The 21,374-nt window shown below is 50.1% G+C and overlaps 1 protein-coding gene across 1 annotated transcript in view; it reads left to right on the top strand.

Moving 5' to 3' along the window:
• Positions 1-21,374, top strand: part of WWP2 (WW domain containing E3 ubiquitin protein ligase 2) — a 159,429-nt gene that overhangs the window by 33,329 nt on the left and 104,726 nt on the right. The window lies entirely within an intron of this gene.

Below are 21,374 nucleotides of genomic sequence, written 5' to 3' on the forward strand. Positions count from 1 at the left end.
CTGAAGCCAGGAGCTTCTTCCAGGTCTCCCACGGAGGTGCAGGGGCCCAAGGACTTAGGCTATCTTCCACTGCTTCCCCAGGCCATAGCAGAGAGCTGGATCGGAAGTGGAGTGGCCAGATCTTGAACCGGCGCCCATAGCTAGCCACTTGCTTGAGTACAACTCATTGAATAATCTGTTTTCCCTAGAGGTGTGAGTTGCTACCTTCAGCACATATTAAAAGCACATGGGTGCTTGGGGTTGCTTGGAGACTTTGCATTGTTGAGCCTTTCCAGGTCCCTGTGTCTTGACTGTGCTGTTGGTAACGTTCTGTTTTAATACCTGGCAGTTCAAGCTTTTAGTTTTCTCATAATCGCTTGCCTTTTTTCTTCACATTGTGGCATCGTCACGTTATTTATTTTGTCAGGTCCCCCCTCCCCCGTGCTTTGGAAAAGAATCCCTTCAGATTTTCCTGGAATCATGTCATATGTGAAGTTGATTTAAAGGAGAGTTTCTACGCTATATGCTTCCACCGTGGGATATTTAAAGTCTCTAAATTTATTAAAGTGATTTTGAAGTTACCTTTAGATAGATTCAATTTTGATTTTCACAAGTTTCAAAATTATTTTCAGTGGGATCTTTTCCTGTTATGTCTTCTAACTCAGTGTTGTTGCTAGATGGCTCCTGGTTTCTGCGTTTTCTTTCTTTTTTTATTTTAATGGATTTATTTTTATTTGTTTGAAAGGCAGAGTAGCAGAGAGAGGGGGCAAGTGAGTATGAGAGACATACATACAGACAGAGACAGAGACATCTTTCGCCTGCTAGTTCATTCCTCAAGTGGCTGCAGTATCTAGGGCGAGGCCAGGCTGAGCCAGGAGCCTGACAGAGCGTCTGGACCTCCCGTGTAGATGGTGGGGGCCCAAGTACTTGTGCCATCTGCTGCTGCTTTCCCAGGAGCATTAGCAAGGAGCTGGATTGGAAGTGGAGCAACTGGTACTCAAACTGGCACTGTTATGGGATGCCATTGTCACAAGCAGGGGTTTAAGTCACTATGCCACAAGACTAGTCACTGCCTTTTCTTTTATAATCTGTCAGCTTGCTGAATTCTTTAATGCAAGTTTTCAATAGTTTTGTCGCTCCCCCTCTTCGTGGAGGAACGACACAGGACCCTGCCTAGGCTTCATATCCGAGTCACGGCACCATTATGTCGCTCCCCCTCTTCGTGGAGGAGCAACACTGAACCCTGCGCTGTTCTTTCTGTCTGCTCGGCCTTCCCCGGGTTTGCTGCTGGTTCTTCCCGGGTTGGCTACTATCCCTTCCACCTCCGTGGAAGGGCAGTTCCCCCTGGCCACATTCCCCACTTCCGCAGGGGAGCGGCACACCGCCGGCCGGCTTTCTTCGGGGGCTGCACGGGTTCCCTTAGATGTTCCCCATAGATGTTCCTGGTGCATGCCGTCTCTCTCCTCCTTTATAGTCCTCCTCCGCCAATCCCAACTCGGCTGCCCACACGCCGAGTACGCTGCTCTCCAATCAGGAGCAAGTCCTACAGTTTATTAGTTGAACTGGAGGCAGCTGTGCGGAAGCTGTTTACTTCTCTCCCAGCGCCATTTTGTGGGAGAGCAGATGCATAGAATAAGTCTTAATTCGAGTAACTTAGTCTAGTCCGGATTGCTCCCCACAGATCCCCCTTTCTTTTTATTTTTGGCGTTGATACGCGCCTGTCTTCGGTGTCCCGCGGCACACACTCTGCTCTACTTGCTAGAGTTGCCACAGGCTCTTACAAGTCCTATCAATCAGGAAAACCGAATCCGGGTCCTCTCTTCGCCATGTTGTGAGGAGGTTTTTAGGCGCTGATGCGTGCCTGTGTTCGGTGCCCTGCAGCGCATGCTCTGCTCTGCCTGCAGGGGACTTACAAGCCCTATCAGGCAAACCGAATCCAAGCCTTCTCATTGCCTTATTGTGGGGGAGACTTATTAGTGTTGGTTCGTGCCTATCTTCGGTGACCTGCAGCTCATACTCTGGTCGAGCTGCTTGCTGGCGCTTACCGCCTTAAATCAGGCAGACCGAATCCAAGCCTCCTAATTGTTACATTGTGGGGAAGCCTTACTGATGTTAATTCGTGCCTGTCTTCGGTGACCTGCGGCGCATAAGCTGCTAGCTGCCCGCAGGTGCTCATCGCCTCACTTGATTAGGCAGACCGAATCCAAGCTCTCACATTGCAGTGTTGTAGGGAGGCCTTTTTATTTCTCTATTTCTCTATCTCCGGGCATTCCTATTTCTCCCATTTTACTTCTATCTTCCAGCATTCCTATTTTTCTCACTTTACTTCTAAACTTCTGTTTCTCTTATCCCTGCGGCTTCCCGCTCTCATTCTTATCCCCGCGGCTTCCCGGCTGCGCCCGCCCCGAGGCTGCTTCTCGGCGGCTTCCCGGCTGAGCCGCTTCAGCCCGCGCTTCTCCGATCTGCGCGGCTTCCCGGCTTTGCGCGGCTTCCCGGCGCCTCGCCCCGCGGCAGCTTCACGGCTCTGCGCGGCTTCCCGGCGCCTCGCCCCGCCGGCGGGTTCCCGGCTCTGCGCGCACGCTCCGCGGTCTCCACGCACTTCGCGCCCGCACCACGGCCTCGCGCCAACGCCCCGTGCTCTCTCTGCACGCGGCGGCTTCCGCGAATGTTTCCGCCACCACCGGCATTCAGTCCAAGTTCCCCGGACTAACCTGGCGAATCCTGGCGGCCCACGTCTCTGCCTCTGGTTCCAGATCTTCGCCTCTTGCTCCCCGGGGTGACTTGAAGAATTCCAAGGTGGCTTGGCCTGCACTCGCGGCTTCATCCTCCCTAACATTTTTCTCTACCCGGCATGCTTCCCCAAGTTTTCTTCCAACAATATTCCTCTCATTTCTCCTGGCTTCTCCCCACAGTCCGTATCCAAGTCTAAGTTTCTTATAGGTTTCACTTTCACTTTCAACCTGCAGTCCGTATCTAAGTCTAAGTTTCTTCTTGCTTTCACTTTAAATCCTAACTTCTTTCCCACAGTCCATATCCGAGTCCAAGCCTCCTCCAGGTTTCACTTTCGCTTTCAATCTCCTAGCTTCCCCGCCATAGTCCGCATCCGAGTCTATGAAAGCTTTCACTTTCGCTTTCAATCCTAACTTCTTTCCCACAGTCCGTATCCGAGTCTATGCCTAGGCTTTCAATAGCTTCTGCCGGCACCTTTCTCATCCGGCTTTCCCCTAGGCTCTTTGCTAGTCTCTCTCTCCGGTATTTTCCTGCTTCTTCCCGTTTCTTCCCTCCTAAGTTTCCTATCCGTCCTAGGTTTTCTAATCCGAGTCAGGTTTCCTATCCGAGTCACGGCACCATTATGTCGCTCCCCCTCTTCGTGGAGGAACGACACAGGACCCTGCCTAGGCTTCATATCCGAGTCACGGCACCATTATGTCGCTCCCCCTCTTCGTGGAGGAGCAACACTGAACCCTGCGCTGTTCTTTCTGTCTGCTCGGCCTTCCCCGGGTTTGCTGCTGGTTCTTCCCGGGTTGGCTACTATCCCTTCCACCTCCGTGGAAGGGCAGTTCCCCCTGGCCACATTCCCCACTTCCGCAGGGGAGCGGCACACCGCCGGCCGGCTTTCTTCGGGGGCTGCACGGGTTCCCTTAGATGTTCCCCATAGATGTTCCTGGTGCATGCCGTCTCTCTCCTCCTTTATAGTCCTCCTCCGCCAATCCCAACTCGGCTGCCCACACGCCGAGTACGCTGCTCTCCAATCAGGAGCAAGTCCTACAGTTTATTAGTTGAACTGGAGGCAGCTGTGCGGAAGCTGTTTACTTCTCTCCCAGCGCCATTTTGTGGGAGAGCAGATGCATAGAATAAGTCTTAATTCGAGTAACTTAGTCTAGTCCGGATTGCTCCCCACAAGTTTCTTTTGGATTTTCTTTGTAGACATATAATATGGATTCTAAGGCAAATCCTAACCCAGGAGATAGTTACCACTGCTTTTTTCCTTACTAGTTTTATGTACAACTTTATGTGTTTGTGGTCGTGGAGCAGTGCCCCTTGTAGCTCGTCTCCAGGTGTGAGTTTGCATGGTAGTAATCTTTTTTGCTTCGAAATTATTGCTGCTTTTATAAATCAAAAAGAGTATTGAATTAAAAAAAAAAAAGCTTTATTTATTTGAAAGGCAGAGTGACAGAGAGAGGGAGGGACAGAGAGAAAGAGAGAGAGATCTTCCATCCATAGGTTTGCTCCCCAAATGAATGCAATAGCCAGGGCTGGGTCAGGCCAAAGCCAAGAGCCAAAAACTCCATCCAGGTCTCCCACAAGAGTGGCAGGAGCCCAGCACTGGGTCATCTTCCACAGCCTTCACGGTGCATTATCTGGAGGCTAGTGGGAAGTGGAGCGACTGAGACTCCAATCATCAGGCCAACGTGGGCTGCTGGTGTCAAAAGCAGCACTTAACTTGCTGTGCCACAACACCAGCCCCAGTGGTAGTGAATTTTTAGCAAATGTCTTTTAGATAATAATTGGGATGATTATATGATTTTCTTCTTTAGTTTATTTAAATTGATTTCAAAATTGTAAAACCATAGACTTTCTAGTTGCTCAAGGTAGAGTATTCCTTGAAAATCCTATTTTTTTTTTTCTGACAGGCAGAGTGGACAGTGAGAGAGAGAGAGAGAGACAAAGAGAAAGGTCTTCCTTTGCCGTTGGTTCACCCTCCAATGGCCGCCGCAGCCAGCACGATGCAGCCAGTGCATTGCGCTGATCTGAAGCCAGGAGCCAGGTGCTTCTCCTAGTCTCCCATGCAGATACAATGTCCAAGGACTTGGGCCATCCTCCACTGCACTCCCGGGCCACAGCAGAGAGCTGGCCTGGAAGAGGGGCAACCAGGACAGAATCCGGCGCCCCAACTGGGACTAGAACCCGGTGTGCCGGTGCTGCAAGGCGGAGGATTAGCCTAGTGAGCCGTGGTGCTGGCCCCTTGAAAATCCTAACATCATTTAGGCATATTTTTTTGGGAGTTTTTCATCAGTACTCATTGGTGAGATTTGTATGTAGCTCTGCTCTATTTTTGTCAGCTCTGGATTTGGGGATAAGCTAATTTTACACAGTAAATTGAAGCACTTTCCAGCTTTGGGGACAGACTCTGTAACATGGGAATTATCTGTTCCATGAGTGCAGGAAGGAGCTCAAGCATGAAACCAGCTTGGTCTGGCGTCTTCCTTTGAAATAATTCTTTGATGACTTCTTCAGTTATTTTCCCCATAATTATTGGTTTGTTCAACTTTCCTGATTCATCTTGAGTCAATTTTGTTAATTCATTTTTTTCTGAGAAAATAATTTTCTGAGAATTTTAAATTTATTAGTCTAAGGATTTTAAATAACATTGTCATTTATTAAAATGTTTATACTTTTTTGCTTACAACTTTTGGCATTTATATATGATTTTGTTTAATTTTTAGAAGTTTTGGCCTTTAATTTTCTTTTCATAGAAAAACTTGAATTTACTTGTCCATTATGCCATATTTGCAGATATTAACTTCTGTATTTAACTTCATTAACTTTTTCCCACTATTTGTACTAGATCTGTTTGCTTATTCACTCATTTCTAGCTTTTCAAGTTAAAAAAGTAGTGCATTTATTTATTTATTTATAGATTTTTTATTTATTTATTTGAAAGAGAGGAGGAGACACGCACACACAAGCAGAGAGAGAGAGAGAGAATTTTCCATTCACTGGTTCATTCCCCAAATGGCCGCAATAGCTGGGACTGGGCCAGGGCAAATCCAGGAGCCAGGTGCTTCATCCAGATCTCCCACATGAGTGGCAGGGGTCCAAGCACTTGGGCCATCTTCCACTGCTTTTTCCAGGAGCATTAACAGAAAGCTAGATTGGAAGTGAAGCAGCTAGATCTTCAACTGGTTTTTGCAGGGGCAGGAGCAGGAGCAGGGGCAAGGGCAGGGGCAGAGAGGTCTTCTATCCACTGGTTCACTCCCCAGATGGCTGCAATGGCTGGAGCTGGGCTGATCCAGAGCCAGGAGCCAGAAGCTTGGTGCAGGGGGCCAACCACTTGGGCCATCTTCTGCTGTTTTCCCAGGCACATTCGCAGGGAGCTGGATCAGAAGAGGAGCAGCTGGGACTTGAACTGGCTCTCATATGGGATGCCGGCACTGCAGGCAGCAGCTATGCTACGCCACAGTGCCAGCCCTTCTACGCATTCTTATATGTCTCTTCTGGAGGATGTATGTGCATCCTGTTGGTCATATACATACCTAGAGGCTCGTTTTACAGGGTGTGTGTGTGTGTAGCTGTGACACACACCAGTAGTGTTGCACCAGTTTGCCGTCCCGTACGTATTGCTGTGTTCTGTTATGTGCAGTTACCGCTGTGTTCTCTTGGAGCCCTGAGTCAGTGCAGAGGGTGTTTCCTGAGTTTCCCCATGGTTGTGTTGTCTGTGGTTTTGGTTGCAGCTGCTGCTGCCATTTCTGGCACTAGCCATAGCACGTTACGTGTGTGACTGGGTTGGACAATGGACGTTTTGGACAGAATCTGATGGAAAATGTGGATTATAATAGGGCAGCAGTTGTTCCTAGAAAAACACATCTTTTAGAATGACCGTGGTATAGGCTATGTAGTAACATTCTGGCCATGTTTCTCAAAGCTGATTTATTTATTTATTTATTAAAGCATTTCAAAGAGTTATTTCTTTGAAAGGCAAAGTAACAAAGAAAGATCTTTCATCCACTGGTTTATTTCCCAAGTAGCCAAAATACCTGGCACTGTGGCATGCTGAAGCCAGAAGCCAGGAACTCCATCTGCGTCTTCCACATGGGTGACAGGGACTCCAGTACTTGAGCCGTCGTCTGCTATTTCCCAGGTGCATTAGCAGGGAGCTGGATTGAAAGAAGAGCTGCCAGGGCTGGAACAGACACTCCAGTATGGGATGTGGGCATCCCAGTGGTGGCTTAACCTGTTGTGCCAAAATACTCACCTGCTTGTTTTAAAATTTTTAAAAATGTATTTATTTGAGAGACAGAGAATGAGACAGATTTATGTAGAGGGAGCTCCTATCCTCTGGTTCACTCCCCAAATGCCTGTGACGTCTAGGGCTGGGCCAGGATCGGAGCCAGGAGTGAAATCCAGGTCTCTCAAGTGGGTAGCAGGAACCCAGTCACCAGAGCCATCACCACTGCCTCCGTGGTCTGCACTGGCAGGAAGGTGGAATCGGAGCCAGAGCTGGGAATTAAGCCCAAATGTTCTGATTGGGATTGAGGTGTCTCCATTCATAGCAGTGCTTTTTCTGATGATTGCCAATTTATTGTTCAGAGAAGTGTAGACTCTTGGGTCTGACTACCTGGGTTTGAATTCTAATTCCACCAGTTCTGTGTTATTGGACAGTCACTTCACTGTTAGCTATTCTAAGAGTAAATGAGCTCGTAGCCATACCTGATGCGTGTAATGACTGTGTGAGTAGTAGCAGCCGCAGCTCTTGGGTCCCCTCTGTAGCGTTCTCCCCCAGCATTGGGATGTTTGAACCTGAGATGGACAACAGAGACCCTGTTTGTTGCTGTGGGACCTTCTCACCGAAGTGGGACGTGGTCCTGAGGCTGCTCCAGAAGAGAAGACTGAGGTTGGACCAGAGCGGAGCCCCTGGGGTTTGTGGTTGTGGTGGTGGGAGATTGTCATCAGTGTCGTACATTTTAGCACCTGGGTCTTGCCCTGGCTCTCAGCGTGGAGCTGCTGGGCTGCAGATGTGTCCAGAGTGGTGTCCACATCTGAATATAGCCAGGTGGGTAAGAGGGCTGCGACCAAGAGGTGGGTAGTTCTTCTTCCTGTGACCCAGTTATCTGGAAAGAGGCCTTGCTGGAAGGGGGCCTGACTGATGGGCAGTGGTGCCCTGCCTGGTATTATTCTTTTCCGTAGTCACAATTTTTTTAAGATAAATTTTTATTTATTTGAAAGAGTTACAGAGAGAGGTAGAGCCAGAGAGAGAGAAAGGTCTTCCACCCACTGGTTGACTCTCCAGATGACCACAATATCCAGAGCTGAGCTGATCCAAAGCCAGAGCAAGGAGCTTCTTCTGGGTTTCCCACGCAGGTGCACGGGCCCAAGGACTTGGGCCATTTTCTACTGCTTTCCCAGGCCACAGCAGAGAGCTAGATCGGATGCGGAGCAGCTGGGACTCAAACTGGTGCCCATATGGGATGCTAGCGTCAGCCCCACATATTGAGTTGAAAAACCTTTTGCCTGGGCCTGCGCTGTGGCATTGTGGGCAAAGCCGCTGCCTGCACTGCCGGCATCCCATTTGGGTGCCGGTTCAAGTCACAGCTGCTCCACTCCTGATCCAGTCTCTGCTGTGGCCTGGGAAAGCAGCAGAAGATGGCCCAAGTCCTTGGACCCCTGCACTCATATAGGAGACCCAGAAGAAGTTCCTGGCTCCTGGCCTTGGATCTGCACAGCTCTGGGCGTTGCGGCCAATTTGGGAGTGAACCAGCAGATGGAAGACCTCTCTCTCTCTCTCTGTCTCTCCTTCTCTGTGTAACTTTGACTTTCAAATAAATAAATAAATCTTAAAAAAAAACAACAACAACAACAGCCTTTTGCCAAGGAGAACTCTCAAACACCCCCGGCTGCAGCAGTTCACAGCAGCTGTTCCCCCTACTGGATGATTTCATTCTCTCTCAACTTGTGCAGGGGGAGCCCCCCAAGAGCCCCTTCTCTCTTATCACTGTCCTTTCCTACTGCTGGCCTCATCAACCCTGCAGCTCATGGCAAGACTGTGTTGTTCCCCTTTGAAGGAAGGGACTGTGGTTGGAAGTAGATTTTTATTGACACTTCTGTGTTTTAAAATACTTTTAAATTCAGAGAAACGCTGCAGCATTAGAACAAGGAACTGTTGCAGGAAAACTGGTGAGATGAGTCCAGGTTGGTGTCCTGGTGTCGATGACAATTTATGAGACCGGGCGCAAGAGTGAGAAGAGAAGAAGCAAAGTTTTGTTTGAGCAGGCGCCGGAGAAGCCCTGAGCAAACTGAGGGCTGGTGGAGGGAGAGGCCAGGCTGCCGAGGTCTCCAGTCCAGGGGTATTTGTGTGTCTTTAACATGTCATTTCCAAGGTGCAGATGTAGAGGTTACACAGTAGCTGTTGTGAAGGCAGGGACAGGTCTTAATGGAGCATTTTCCTGCTTGTTTTGGTCAAAACCTAAGTCTTGTCCGTTGGCAATTATTTGTTAGCATGGACTTGCATCCTGTTTTGTTTGTTGTGTGTGCGCTGGCACGGAGCTGTGGAGGGAGTTACAATGGCATGCTTCCATTCCCCGGCTCCCTCAGAACTCCACTGTGTCTTCCATTCAACTGTTAATATTTTGAGGCATTTGCTCTCACATTGTCTGTCTATACATACATATATAATTACTTTCTAAAGCATTGTAAATTGCAAGCCTTGTATCTTCTTTTATACTAAATATTAAAGTGATGTACGCGTTTCCTAGAGAAGCATGGTCTCATATAAGTATGCACAACCAACCAAGTTAAGAAATAAAATGTTTTTACAATGTTACCTAATTCAGATCTTCTCAAATTATTTTATGTATTTGAAGGCAGGGAGAGGGAGAGGAGAAGGAGAGAGAAATTGATTGTTTGAGTTGGGGTATCCTGTCTGCTGAGTCACTCCCCAAATGCCCACAACAGCTAGGTCCTGCTGGGTGGAAGCTGGGAGCCACGACCTCAGCCTGAGTCTCCAGCGTGGGTGGCCGGGGCCACCATTGCCCAGTGGTCACGGTCATGCCCTTGACGTGGATTCCCTCTTCGGTCTAGGATGGCACCTGAGATGATGCAGAGCGTTCTCTTGTCCTGTCTCACACCTAGACGGCTTCTCAGGCTATCTGTCTTCCCAGCAGTGTCCTTGAAGAACAGGCCACTTTGTAGACTCTCTTTCAGTTCGGCTCCATCGTGATTAGGTTCCGGTGTGCGTTCCTGGCGGGCACCCCCACAAGTGCTGCTGTGTTCTCAGTGATGGGGCTGGGACGCCCGTGGCTCGGCTGTGTGTGCTCACAGTGTTAACTCTGATCATTTGGCTAAGGTGCTGGCTGCCAGGTTTCTCTACTGCAAAATTACTATTTTCTTTATACTTAAAAAGTAACTTATGGGGAGATACTTCGAGACTGGGTAAAATCTGTTGTTTATCACACCATCACCTACTTGTTTTATCCCGTAGTGATTTTATTGTTGTGATTGCAAACTTCCTCTTCCAATTTCATTATTCCTTCTGCATTCGTTAGTTGGCGTAGAATTTCGAGGAAGAGCTTTCCCTCTTATATGCTTGCGTGTAGGTTTGTATAACCGGTCTCGAGCGCTGAATTCTTGGTTTTCCCATGAGTTATAATTTATTACTGTGGGTTTTTTGTTTTTGTTTTTTTTTTTTTTTGATGCTCCATCCCTGATGTGGCGGGGGTGGGGGTGCCTTCTCCAGGTTGCTCCTATATCCTTTCAGCATCTCCCCATTATATTTTGATCCAACTCTAGTCCAGTTTAGATAGGATTTTCTGTATGATAAAGGTGAAATTTAAGATCAGAAAAGAAAGGAAAAGAAAGGCAAGCAGGTGGTTTTGGGACTGGCAGTCAGAGGGAGGGCCCAAGGCTGCAGATTCTTGGGCCTCTCCCACACCTGCAGAATCACAAGCCCTGGGGGCGGGGCCGGGCAGCCTCTGTTTTGAGAAACTCTCCAGGACCAGATGTGCACCCACGTGTGAGAATCACTAAGCTAACAGCGTGAGAAAAGGTACCTGCCCTACACCAGCATGTTTGATGGTTTTCATTTTTTTTTTTTTTTTTTTGACAGGCAGAGTGGACAGTGAGAGAGAGACAGAGAGAAAGGTCTTCCTTTTGCCGTTGGTTCACCCTCCAATGGCCGCCGCGGCCGGCGCGCTGTGGCCGGCGCACCGCGCTGATCCGATGGCAGGAGCCAGGAGCCAGGTGCTTTTCCTGGTCTCCCATGGGGTGCAGGGCCCAAGCACCTGGGCCATCCTCCACTGCACTCCCTGGCCATAGCAGAGGGCTGGCCTGGAAGAGGGGCAACCGGGACAGAATCCGGCGCCCCAACCGGGACTAGAACCGGGTGTGCCGGCGCCGCAAGGTGGAGGATTAGCCTATTGAGCCACGGCGCCGGCGGTTTTCATTGTTTTGTTATCTAACAGTGAAGCCTTGAATCCGTCTGGGGTGGGATAGGGTATATCTGCAGCTGTATTCCTTTCCTACTGGGTTTTCACCTTCTTCCTGGATGTTGTAGAGGGACCATAAGTGTCAACTTGCACATCTCTCTTCTCAAACTTCCTTGGCTCTTCAGCCTTCATTTTTTCTGAGCTGACTTTATTTATACTTGTACGCCAGCACATGCACACATGTATGTGCGTGCACACACACACACACATCATCCTCGGGGCCCTCAGAACAGTCCACAGAGAAGCCATGTAGGAATTTCAAAATTATTTCACACCAAAATAAACGTGTTGTTGAGTTCCAGTTTTCCACCAGGTTTTTGAAGATCCCTGTCTCCATACGCACAGATGTGCAAATATGTCTTTCTGTGTCTGCCTATGCAGCATGGTGAGTTCACACTGAACCCTCTGATTCCAGTTCACCCCCGCAGGGTCCTGTCTGGCCTTCCTGCATTCCTGCTGGGAACCCTGGCCCCCGACATCATCTGTGACTTCACTGCTCCTCTCAGGTCTCTGGTTCACTTCAGAACTGCCGCAGCCATGAGCTGCCGGGAGATGAGGGGTGGCCTGTGGACAGCAGTCTGCCGGAGCGCCTGGTTTTCTGTGCATGGCTCTTCTCTTTCCCAGGTGTGTCTCAGATTGAAAAAAGAAAGGAAAAACAGAAACCAGCTGCCTGTCTATTTAGAAATCTTACCAGTTCAGGGTTGCGAGAGCTCTCCAGTCCCATGCGGTGGGCCTCCCTCCTCGCTCCCCTGTTGGGATGGTGTCGGGGCAGATGAGCCGTGGGGCTCTGGGAGCTGGGCCTGACCCACAGTACAAGCATTTCTCTTCGAGTAAGTGTGCTGTTGTCTCCGTTTTTCAACTGAAGCATAAATCTTCATCTGATTGTCGGCACTTTGGTTGGAGAAGAGAGAAAAACATTTAAGACTTGCTCTTTAGTTAAAAACAGTTTCAAACTTAAATTTTTTTTAAGATTTATTTTATTTATTTGAAAGACAGAGTTACAGAGAGAGGCAGAGACAGGTCCTCCATCCGCTGGTTCACTCCCCAGTTGGCCGCAACGGCCGGAGCTGCGCTGATCTGAAGCCAGGAGCCAGGAGTTTCTTCCGGGTCTCCCATGTGGGTACAGGGGCCCAAGGACTTGGGCCATCTTCTACTGCTTTCCCAGGCCACAGCAGAGAGCTGAATTGGAAGAGGAGCAGTCGGGACTAGAATTGGTGCCCATATGTGATGCCGTCGCTTCAGGCCAGGGCTTTAACTCGCTGCGCCACAGCGCTGGCCCCTCAAACTTAAATTTGAAAAATTGCTCACAAGTGGCATCCAGTTGAGGAGGAGACAGGCAGGGTGCAGAAGTGGAAGGCAGCATGTGACAGTCCTATCATCTCGTAGGGAGAGGGTCTCACTTGGGGCAGAACTACAAAGCCCAGTGCCTTGAATAGGCTGAGGGGTAGAAATAGCTAAACCAGTCCTGCATAGCCCGTTAGGTATTTCAATGAGCCTAGTAAACTGCTAAGATCCAGGTATTTCACTGTTGTGGAAGCCTTACTATAATATTGGACTCTGAGAATTTTTCTTCTGATTATAAAAGTGATATGAAATTTTATGTCATATATTTTACCACATTTAAAATAAAAAAGAGGGACCAGTGTTGTGGCACAGTAGGTTAAGCTGCCACCTGTGACGCCAACATCCCCTATCATTGTTGATTTGTGCCCTGGCTGTTCCACTTCTGATAAAGCTCTCTGCTAATGCTTCTGGGAAAGGAAAAGATGGCCCACATACTTGGGCCCCTGCCACTCATGTGGGAGAACTGGATGGAGTTCCTAGCATTTGGCCTTGGCTTTGCCCAGTCCTGGTTGTTGGCAGCCATTTGAAGAGTAAATCAGCAGACAAGATCTCTCTCTTACCCTCTCCTTTTCTCCCTTCCCCCCATCCCTTTTCTCTTTTCCCCCTTTCCTTCTCTGTCATTCTGCCTTTCAAATAAATAAATTTTAAGAGAAGTGCTCCTAAAATTAATATTTTTCTAGTTATGATTTGATGCTTATTGGTAAAAAAGATAGAAATACTGAGCACTTAGTGTGTATCAGGCATTGTTCTGGTCTTTCTCTCTCTCTCTCTCCCTCTCCCAATATACATAGACACATTGAATCTCCTCCATACCTTGAGATTGGTTGTGTTGCCTCTGCTTTGTACAGGAAATGGAGGTTGAGAGGCGTTTGTTACTTGCCCAAGGTCCTGTAGTATAGAGGTTGGAAGTGTTAAATAAATAAATCTTTAAAAAAAATTATTTGAAAGGCAGAGTTAGAGCCGGCGCCGCGGCTCACTTGGCTAATCCTCCGCCTGTGGCGCTGCCACCCCCGGTTCTAGTCCCCGTTGGGGCGCCGGATTCTGACCCAGTTGCTCCTCTTCCAGTCCAGCTCTCTGCTGTGGCCTGGAAAGGCAGTGGAGGATGGCCCAGGTCCTTGGGCCTTGCACCCGCATGGAAGACCAGGAAGAAGCACCTGGCTCCTGGCTTTGGATCAGTGCAGTGTGCCAGCCATGGCGGCCAATTGTGGAAAAAGGAAAAAGGAAACCTTTTCAGAAAAAGGAAGACCTTTCTCTCTGTCTCTCTCTCACTGTCTAACTCTGCCTGTCCCCCCCCCCCAAAAAAAAAAAAAAGAAAAGAAAAGAAAAGAAAAGAAAAGAAAGGTGGCGTTAGAGACAGAGAGAGATCTTCCATCCACTGGTTCACTCCCCCTAAGTGGCTGCAACAAAGCTAGGAGCTAGGAGCTTTTTCCGGGTCGCCCACGTGGGTACACAGGCCCAAGCAGTTGGGCCATCTTTCGCTGCTTTTCCAGGTGCATTAGCAGGGAGGTGGATCAGAAGTGGAGCAGCCGGGACTTGAACTTGTATCCATAAGAGATGCTAGCACTGCAGGCAGCTTTAGCCTGCTGAGCCAAAGCGCTGGCCCCAGCAGCTTTGGATTTTAACCCAAGCCTTTTTGTTCCAGGGCCTCTGCCTAAAACTTTTGTACTGCTATCTTCCAGTAAAAGAGAAGGTTAAAACTATTTGCAAGTCTGTTACTCCAATCTAGTTCCATGCATATTGTTTGCATATCCATTAGGGTTTTCTTCTGGAAAGTGCTCACATGACGTGTTGCTGTGTGTGTTTGTAGTCCCTCTTTTCTTAAGTGGAGTACTCTATACATATTGCTTTGTTACTCATTTTCCATGCTTTTTTTCCGTGTCAGTGAAACTAGATCAGTTTATTTTTATTTTTATTTGAGACAGCAAGACAGACAGATGACAGAGAAAGCTCCTATCTGTTGACTCATTCCCCAGATGCCCTTAGTGTGTGGGGCTGAGTGAGGTAAAAGCCAGGAGTCGGAAACTCAGTGCAAGAGGATGGCAAGAACCTAGCTGCTTCGAGGCATCTCCACTGCCTCCCTGGATCTGGGTTAGCAGGAACCTGGAGTCAAGATCCAGAGTTTGGTATCAACCCCAGGTGCTCATTGTGAGATTGGGTGTGTCTGTTCCTCTCTCTGTCTCTCAGATTTATGTATTTGTAGGCAGAAGAGGGGGTTGGGGGATAGGGGTGACAGAGAGAGAGGTTGAGATCTCTTCCATCTGCTTCTTCACTTCCCAGATGACCTCAATGTGCAGCATCCGGTCTAGGCAGGGACTCCAATACTTGGATTATCTTCTGCTGCTTTTCCAGGCTCATTAGCAGGAAGCTGGGTAGGAAATGGAGCCCTGGGACTCTTACTGGTGCTCTGATATGGGCTGCCAGCTTCACAAGCAGTGGCTTAACCTGCTGTGCCACAGCACTGAGCACAGTTGCGAGTGTCATAACTGCTAGGCTAAGCACTTGCCCTAGACCAGTTTTAACAGGTGCAATAATGGCTTTGTTTTCATTTTGTATAAATGCACCCACAGTTTAATCCGTCTTTTATTTCTACTGTTTTACTAATATAAGCCATGTTTTTTTTTGTTAAGTTCTTGTAAAGCTGTCTTTGAACTTCCCCCTACCACAGGGTAAATCCTGGACAAGCAGTCAACCGGGTCAAAGGGCAGGCGTGTTTGAGATTTTTGCACCTGCTGCTTGCATCTGCCGCAGAGCCTGGACTGATGGGCGCGCTGGCAGGGGTGTGCATGTGCGCCTGTTTCCTGTGCCTTCAGTGCCTCTGCCAGTCTGTTAGGTGAAAAGTGATTTCTCGTGTTGTTTTAGCTTTCATTTCTTTTCCTTCCTCCTTTCCCTTTTCTGCTTGAGAAGCCTCCAGTTCAAAAGTGATTTCTCGTGTTGTTTTAGCTTTCATTTCTTTTCCTTCCTCCTTTCCCTTTTCTGCTTGAGAAGCCTCCAGTTCAGTGTTTGCCCTCGCTGTCCTGCTGTAGCTGCCCGTGCTGAGGTCACCAGCGACCCCCACGTTGCTCAGCCCACAGGTCTGCTGTCATGCTGCACTCTCTTAACCTGCAGGCTGGGTCCAGCCATCAGCCCCTTCTCCCTAACATTCCTTTTCTCTAGGTTTTGAGGCAAAAACGGTTGGTTTTCTGCCTCCCTTGCCGCTCTCCTAGTTTCTCCTGGTTTTCCTTCTCCCCAGTCTTTTTTTTTTTTTTTAAGATTTATTCATTTATTTGAAAGTCAGAGTTACACACAGAAGGAGAAGGAGAGAGAGAGAGAGAGAGAGAGGTCTTCCATCTGCTGGTTCACTCCCCAACTGGCCACAATGGCTGGAGCTGTGCTGATCCAAAGCCAGGAGCCTCTTCTGGGTCTCACATGTGGGTGCAGGGGCCCGTCTTCTACTGCTTTCCCAGGCCACAGCAGAGAGCTGGATTGGAAGTGGAGCAGCCAAGACTAGAACCGGTGCCCATATGGGGTGCTGGCACTGCAGGCAGTGGTTCCACCTGCTACGCCACAGCGCTGGCCCGTCTCCCCAGTCTTAAAACACTGGGATGCTCCACGCTGGCCTTGTCCCAAGCCAAGTTGTGCATCCTCTCCCCTGCTGTCATCCAGCCTCATGGCTTTGCGTTTGGTCATTACACCTATGACTTGGACTTGCAGCCTGGGCCTCTCCCCTGGCAGCCCAAGAAAAACCCTGTTTATGTTGAATGAAAACCCCGCAGTTAGCATGTTAAAATCTGAGCTACCTGCTTCTTTCCCCATCTCCAGCAAGGGCACAAGCTCTGTGTTGCACAAGTTGACATCCTTAGTGTCCTCCTGGATACCAATTTCTGCCATACCCCATCAGATCCACCAGTGGCTCTGTCTGCGTTCTGAGACGGGACCGTTCCTCACTCTGCCCGCTGCTGTCACCCATGTCACTCTCCCTTCTTGGCTGTTACTGCAGAATCCTCTTAATCCTTCTCTCTGCGTCTACCTCTGTCTCCCTACAGAACAGTTTTGAGCCCAGAGCCAGAGTAATTTACATCTGACAGCAAATCGCATCTCTCACCCGTGGTTCCCCATGCCGCCGAAATCAAATCTAAAGCCCTCCGCTAGTGGCCTCACAGGCCTCCCGGTCTTCCCTTGACACTCCCGTTACCTTCTCCCAGCTCTCCTCCCCTCTGCAGACCCCACTGCCCCCAGGTCTCTCTGCCTGCTTTATCCCACTGCTTCGGGCTTGCCTCATAGCCTCTCACTGGCCTCAGCTTCCTGAAGTGCTCCTCGGTTTTTGAGGACACAAAGCAGCCGTGCGGAGCGTTTCAGGACCAGGACTTGCCCCTCGCCCCCTTCCGGTCTATTCATCTGGCCCCTCCGTGAGGCCCTCCTCGACCGCACTGCTTTTTAGGAAGAGTATACAACTGAATGCTGATTCCCAGGTCGTCCCACCTTCTCCGTGAACTTTGCCCTGCTGCTGTCAGCTGCCGCGTGCCCGTTTAAGTCAGTGCTCATCCTCACGCCCAGCCCCCGGCAGCGCTGGTAGCCCCTGTCTTTCCTGGCCGTTTTGTACAAATGGGAGCACATGCATCGCCCTGCGTGCAGTGGTCTCAGCAGAGCTGTGTGAGCCATGTCGCCTTCCCCGGCACTCCGGACTTCCTGTCCCTGCTTGCCTTTCTTTTAGGCGGTTTCCTCACGGAATACTATATGTTTTGTTTCTTTTCTCATCTGCTGTCCTCCACAGCTGAGGTAAGCTCCTCAGGGCGTGGGGAGGAGGAGGCATTTTGAGTGTCGCTCACTCCTGGGCAGTGCCGCCACGTTGTGCCTACGACACAAAAACGTGGACTGTGAGATGGGCCGTCTCCGCTGGTGAGGGAGAGGATGCCTTTCCCTGGGACTCCCCTCCACGTGGCTGGCGTCTGGCTCACCTCTGATGCAGAGAAGGGACCAGCGTGGTGCAGGGTGCCCCCTCTGGGGAGGCTGCCAGCCCCGCTCCCACATGGGAGCCTTTGTTCGTGTCTCCCGATCGGGCTGCGGTGATATCAGTGACGACTTGGTGGGCACCAGACGCCAGGCTGTAGCATTCAGAGCCGCGAGCAGCCTCTGAAAGAGCCCTGTGTGCAGCTCTCCCTGGGCCTGCACCTCGGGCAGATGCGCCCAAGCCAGAACCTCAAGGAATTCCCCAAGAAGCCAAAGTCAACCCTTCCCCGGCCCCACGCCCCCAGCTTCTCGAAGTCACAGCCGGACCATTTTGTGGCTTCAGTGTCAGCCCAGAGCTGTTGGAAAGAAAAGGCCCTTTTAGCCAAGAGTCTCTGAAAGTAAACACACAGGCCCTGCCACGATGTTCAAACAGGCCTGTGCTATGTGGCGCCGGCCGGGGGCTGCCTGTGAGCCTCTCTGGGAGGAGAGGAAGAAAAGCTCTCTGTCCAGGGCCCCTTCCCGGGGAAGACCACCGCCTCTGCAGCGTTCTGTGGGGTCGCGGCTTTTGGAATCAGTCCACCTAGCGGGAATGCGTATTTGAGCAAGGGTGACTCCGCTGGCCAGAGTGGTTCCTTTCTCTCTCTTTTTTTTTCTTTTTAAAAGATTGATTTATTTTCTTTGAAAGACAGAATTACAGGGAGAGACAGAGAAACTGAGATCATACTCCATGCACTGGTTCACTCCCTAAATGGTTACAGAGGCCAGGCCAAAGCTACGGAGCCAGAAGCTTCATCTGGGTCTCCCATGTAGGTTCAGGGGCCCGAGCACTTGGGCTGTCCTCTACTACTTTCCCAGGCACCTTAGCAGGGAGCTAGATTGGAAGTGGACTCGAACCAGTGTCCATATGGGCTGCTGGGGTCACAAGTGGCGGCTTCACCTGGTACACCACAATGTCAGCCCCCAGGTGTCCTAACTGCAGAGCCAAATACCCATCCCCAAAATGTCATCATTTTAGTAAGTAATAAAAATAAAGAAGACCATTCATGAGACAGTTTCTGTTGTGTTTCGGCTTCAGGTCTTTGAGATCTGGCGTGTCTGTTACACTCATAGCCCGTCTAGTCCAGAGCACTCAGCTCCATGGCCCTAGTTGGGGGGGCGGGGGTGGCCCTCGCAGTGGACCCTGTGAGTCTAGAGGTTGAGTGACTCAAGGAAGACATGGGAAACTTCTAAATCAGGTTACTGTGTGTACAGTTCTGGAAATCTCTTCCATTCCTCTCCAGCCTGGACCAGTGTGTTTCTCATCAGCCACATGGCATTCAGGTCCCAAACCCACAACTGTTACAGGCATGAAACAGTGGCCTCGAATTGGCGATAGGAAAGTGAGTCTGCTGCCTGGATACGAGCTATTTCCTTCCCCTTGCCAAGAAGAAAGCTGAGACGCTTCGTCTGATGTGTGGGCCTCTGCGCTGCCCCAGTCATTTGAGAGTGGCTCCCGCCTGACTGTCCGTTCCCATCTCCCAGGTTCTCCAGGGGTGGGGCTGTGGTTGCTGGAACGGTGTTAATATCAGACCTCATTTGTCTCCTTGGAGTGCTCGATTCTCCCTTTTCCTTCAGTCGCCCAGGGTTCATGCAGTATTGTTCTTAGAGGAGGAGACCTGCCCTTGTGAGAGAGCGACTGTCTGGAGGGGAGAGGATCCTGGCACAGGATAAGAGAGCCACAGTCACCCAAGCGGCAGTTAGCGCCACTCTCAGGACCAGAGTGGGCGTTTCAGCTCCGTGCCAGGCCTGGCCTGGGGATGCTGTTTATCACGTAAAAGATAGTGAGGCCCACATTTTCAGAATGTGGTATCCGTGTCTTCCCTCCTGTCTCCCCGAGTTAACTACTATTTATGTGCACATGCATGCCATGACTTTATCTCTTGGAGTGTGGACATTCTGGCCAACGCTAAAGTCACCTTAAACATGGCCTTCCTTTCCCCAAACCTTTCTCAGTAGAAATACTGCTTCTGTATATCTTTATATCTTTGATTGCTTAGTTTTCCTTTTTTTTTTTTTTTTTTTTTTTGACAGGCAGAGTGGACAGTGAGAGAGAGACAGAGAGAAAGGTCTTCCTTTTGCCGTTGGTTCACCCTCCAATGGCCGCCGCTGCAGCCGGCGCACCGCGCTGATCCGATGGCAGGAGCCAGGAGCCAGGTGTTTTTCCTGGTCTCCCATGGGGTGCAGGGCCCAAGCACCTGGACCATCCTCCACTGCACTCCCTGGCCATAGCAGAGAGCTGGCCTGGAAGAGGAGCAACCGGGACAGAATCCGGCGCCCCAACCGGGACTAGAACCCGGTGTGCCGGCGCCGCAAGGTGGAGGATTAGCCTATTGAGCCACGGCGCCGGCCTAGTTTTCCTTTTTTGACAGGCAGAGTGGACAGTGAGAGAGAGACAGAAAGGTCTTCCTTTTGCCGTTGGTTCACCCTCCAATGGCCGCCACGGCTGGTGCGCTGCGGCCGGTGCACCGCGCCGATCTGAAGGCAGGAGCCAGGTGCTTCTCCTGGTCTCCCATGGGGTGCAGGGCCCAAGCACTTGGGCCATCCTCCACTGCACTCCCTGGCCACAGCAGAGAGCTGGCCTGGAAGAGGGGCAACCGGGACAGAATCCGGCGCCCTGACCGGGACTAGAACCTGGTGTGTCGGCGCCGCTAGGCGGAGGATTAGCCTATTGAGCCGCAGCGCCGGCCTCCTTTTTCTTCATACAATGTCTAGATGTGTAAGATGAGAGAAATACTGTTACCTTGTCTCTGTTCACAATGACCCAATATTGTCATTTTTTAAATTCATGTATATATTTGCAAGAGTTACAGAGAGAGAGAGAGAGAGAGAGAGAGAGAAAGATATCTACCATCCACTGGTTCACTCTCCAGATGGTCACAACAGCCAGTACTGAGCCAGCGATGCCGGGAACCAGGGGCTTCTTCTGGGTCTCCCATGAGGGTTCAGGGGCCTAAGCATTTGGGCCATCCTCTTCTGTTTTTCCCAGGCCATTAGCAAGTAGCTAGATGAGAAGTAGAGCAGCCGGGACACAAACTGGTGTTCACATTGGATGCCAGCATCACTGGCAGTGGCTTTACTTGCTATGCCGCAACAGCAGTCCTGGCCCGGTGTTATTTATCCCACTTGTGTAACTTCTCATAGCACTGAGAAACCATAGCCGCAAATAAATGGGAAAGCTTCTGTATATATTTTAAAAGATCTGTGGAATACATCAAACGAAAACTCAGATGCCTTCATGTTGGGGTCTATGGTGCCCCTAGCACTGCCTCTGTAGTTTATGTATCTTCTTGTATTTGCATGTGCAGTGGTATCATACAGTGTGGGGAAAGGATTTGGAATGTGTCTGTGGCGTGGGTGTCATATTCTCCCTTTCTGTATTTGAATTTTTATAATGAACATGTTATTTGAATTTTTTTGAAAGACAAAGAGAAACAGACAGACAAATCTCCTACCTGCTCGTTTAGTCCTCAAATGTCTGCAACAGCTGGGGCTAGGCCAGGCTATAGCCGGAGGCTGGGAACTCAGTCCAGGTCTCCCATGTTGGTGGCAGGGACCCAACTACTAGAGCTGTCACTGCTGCCTCCCAGGGATGTTTTAGCAGGAAGCTGGAATTGGGAGTGTAGGCAGGACTCAGACCCATGTAGGCATTCCAGTATGTGATGTGGGTATTCCCAAGGGGCATCCTTTTTTTTTTTTTTTTTTTGACAGGCAGAGTGGACAGTGAGAGAGAGAGACAGAGAGAAAGGTCTTCCTTTGCCGTTGGTTCACCCTCCAATGGCTGCCGCAGCCGGCATGCTGCGGCCGACGCACTGCGCTGATCCGATGGCAGAAGCCAGGTACTTATCCTGGTCTCCCATGGGGTGCAGGGCCCAAGCACTTGGGCCA

The sequence above is a fragment of the Oryctolagus cuniculus genome, chromosome 18, assembly GCF_051225735.1.
Source record: "Oryctolagus cuniculus isolate XC-2025 breed Fujian yellow rabbit chromosome 18, ASM5122573v1, whole genome shotgun sequence".
Taxonomy (NCBI): domain Eukaryota; kingdom Metazoa; phylum Chordata; class Mammalia; order Lagomorpha; family Leporidae; genus Oryctolagus; species Oryctolagus cuniculus.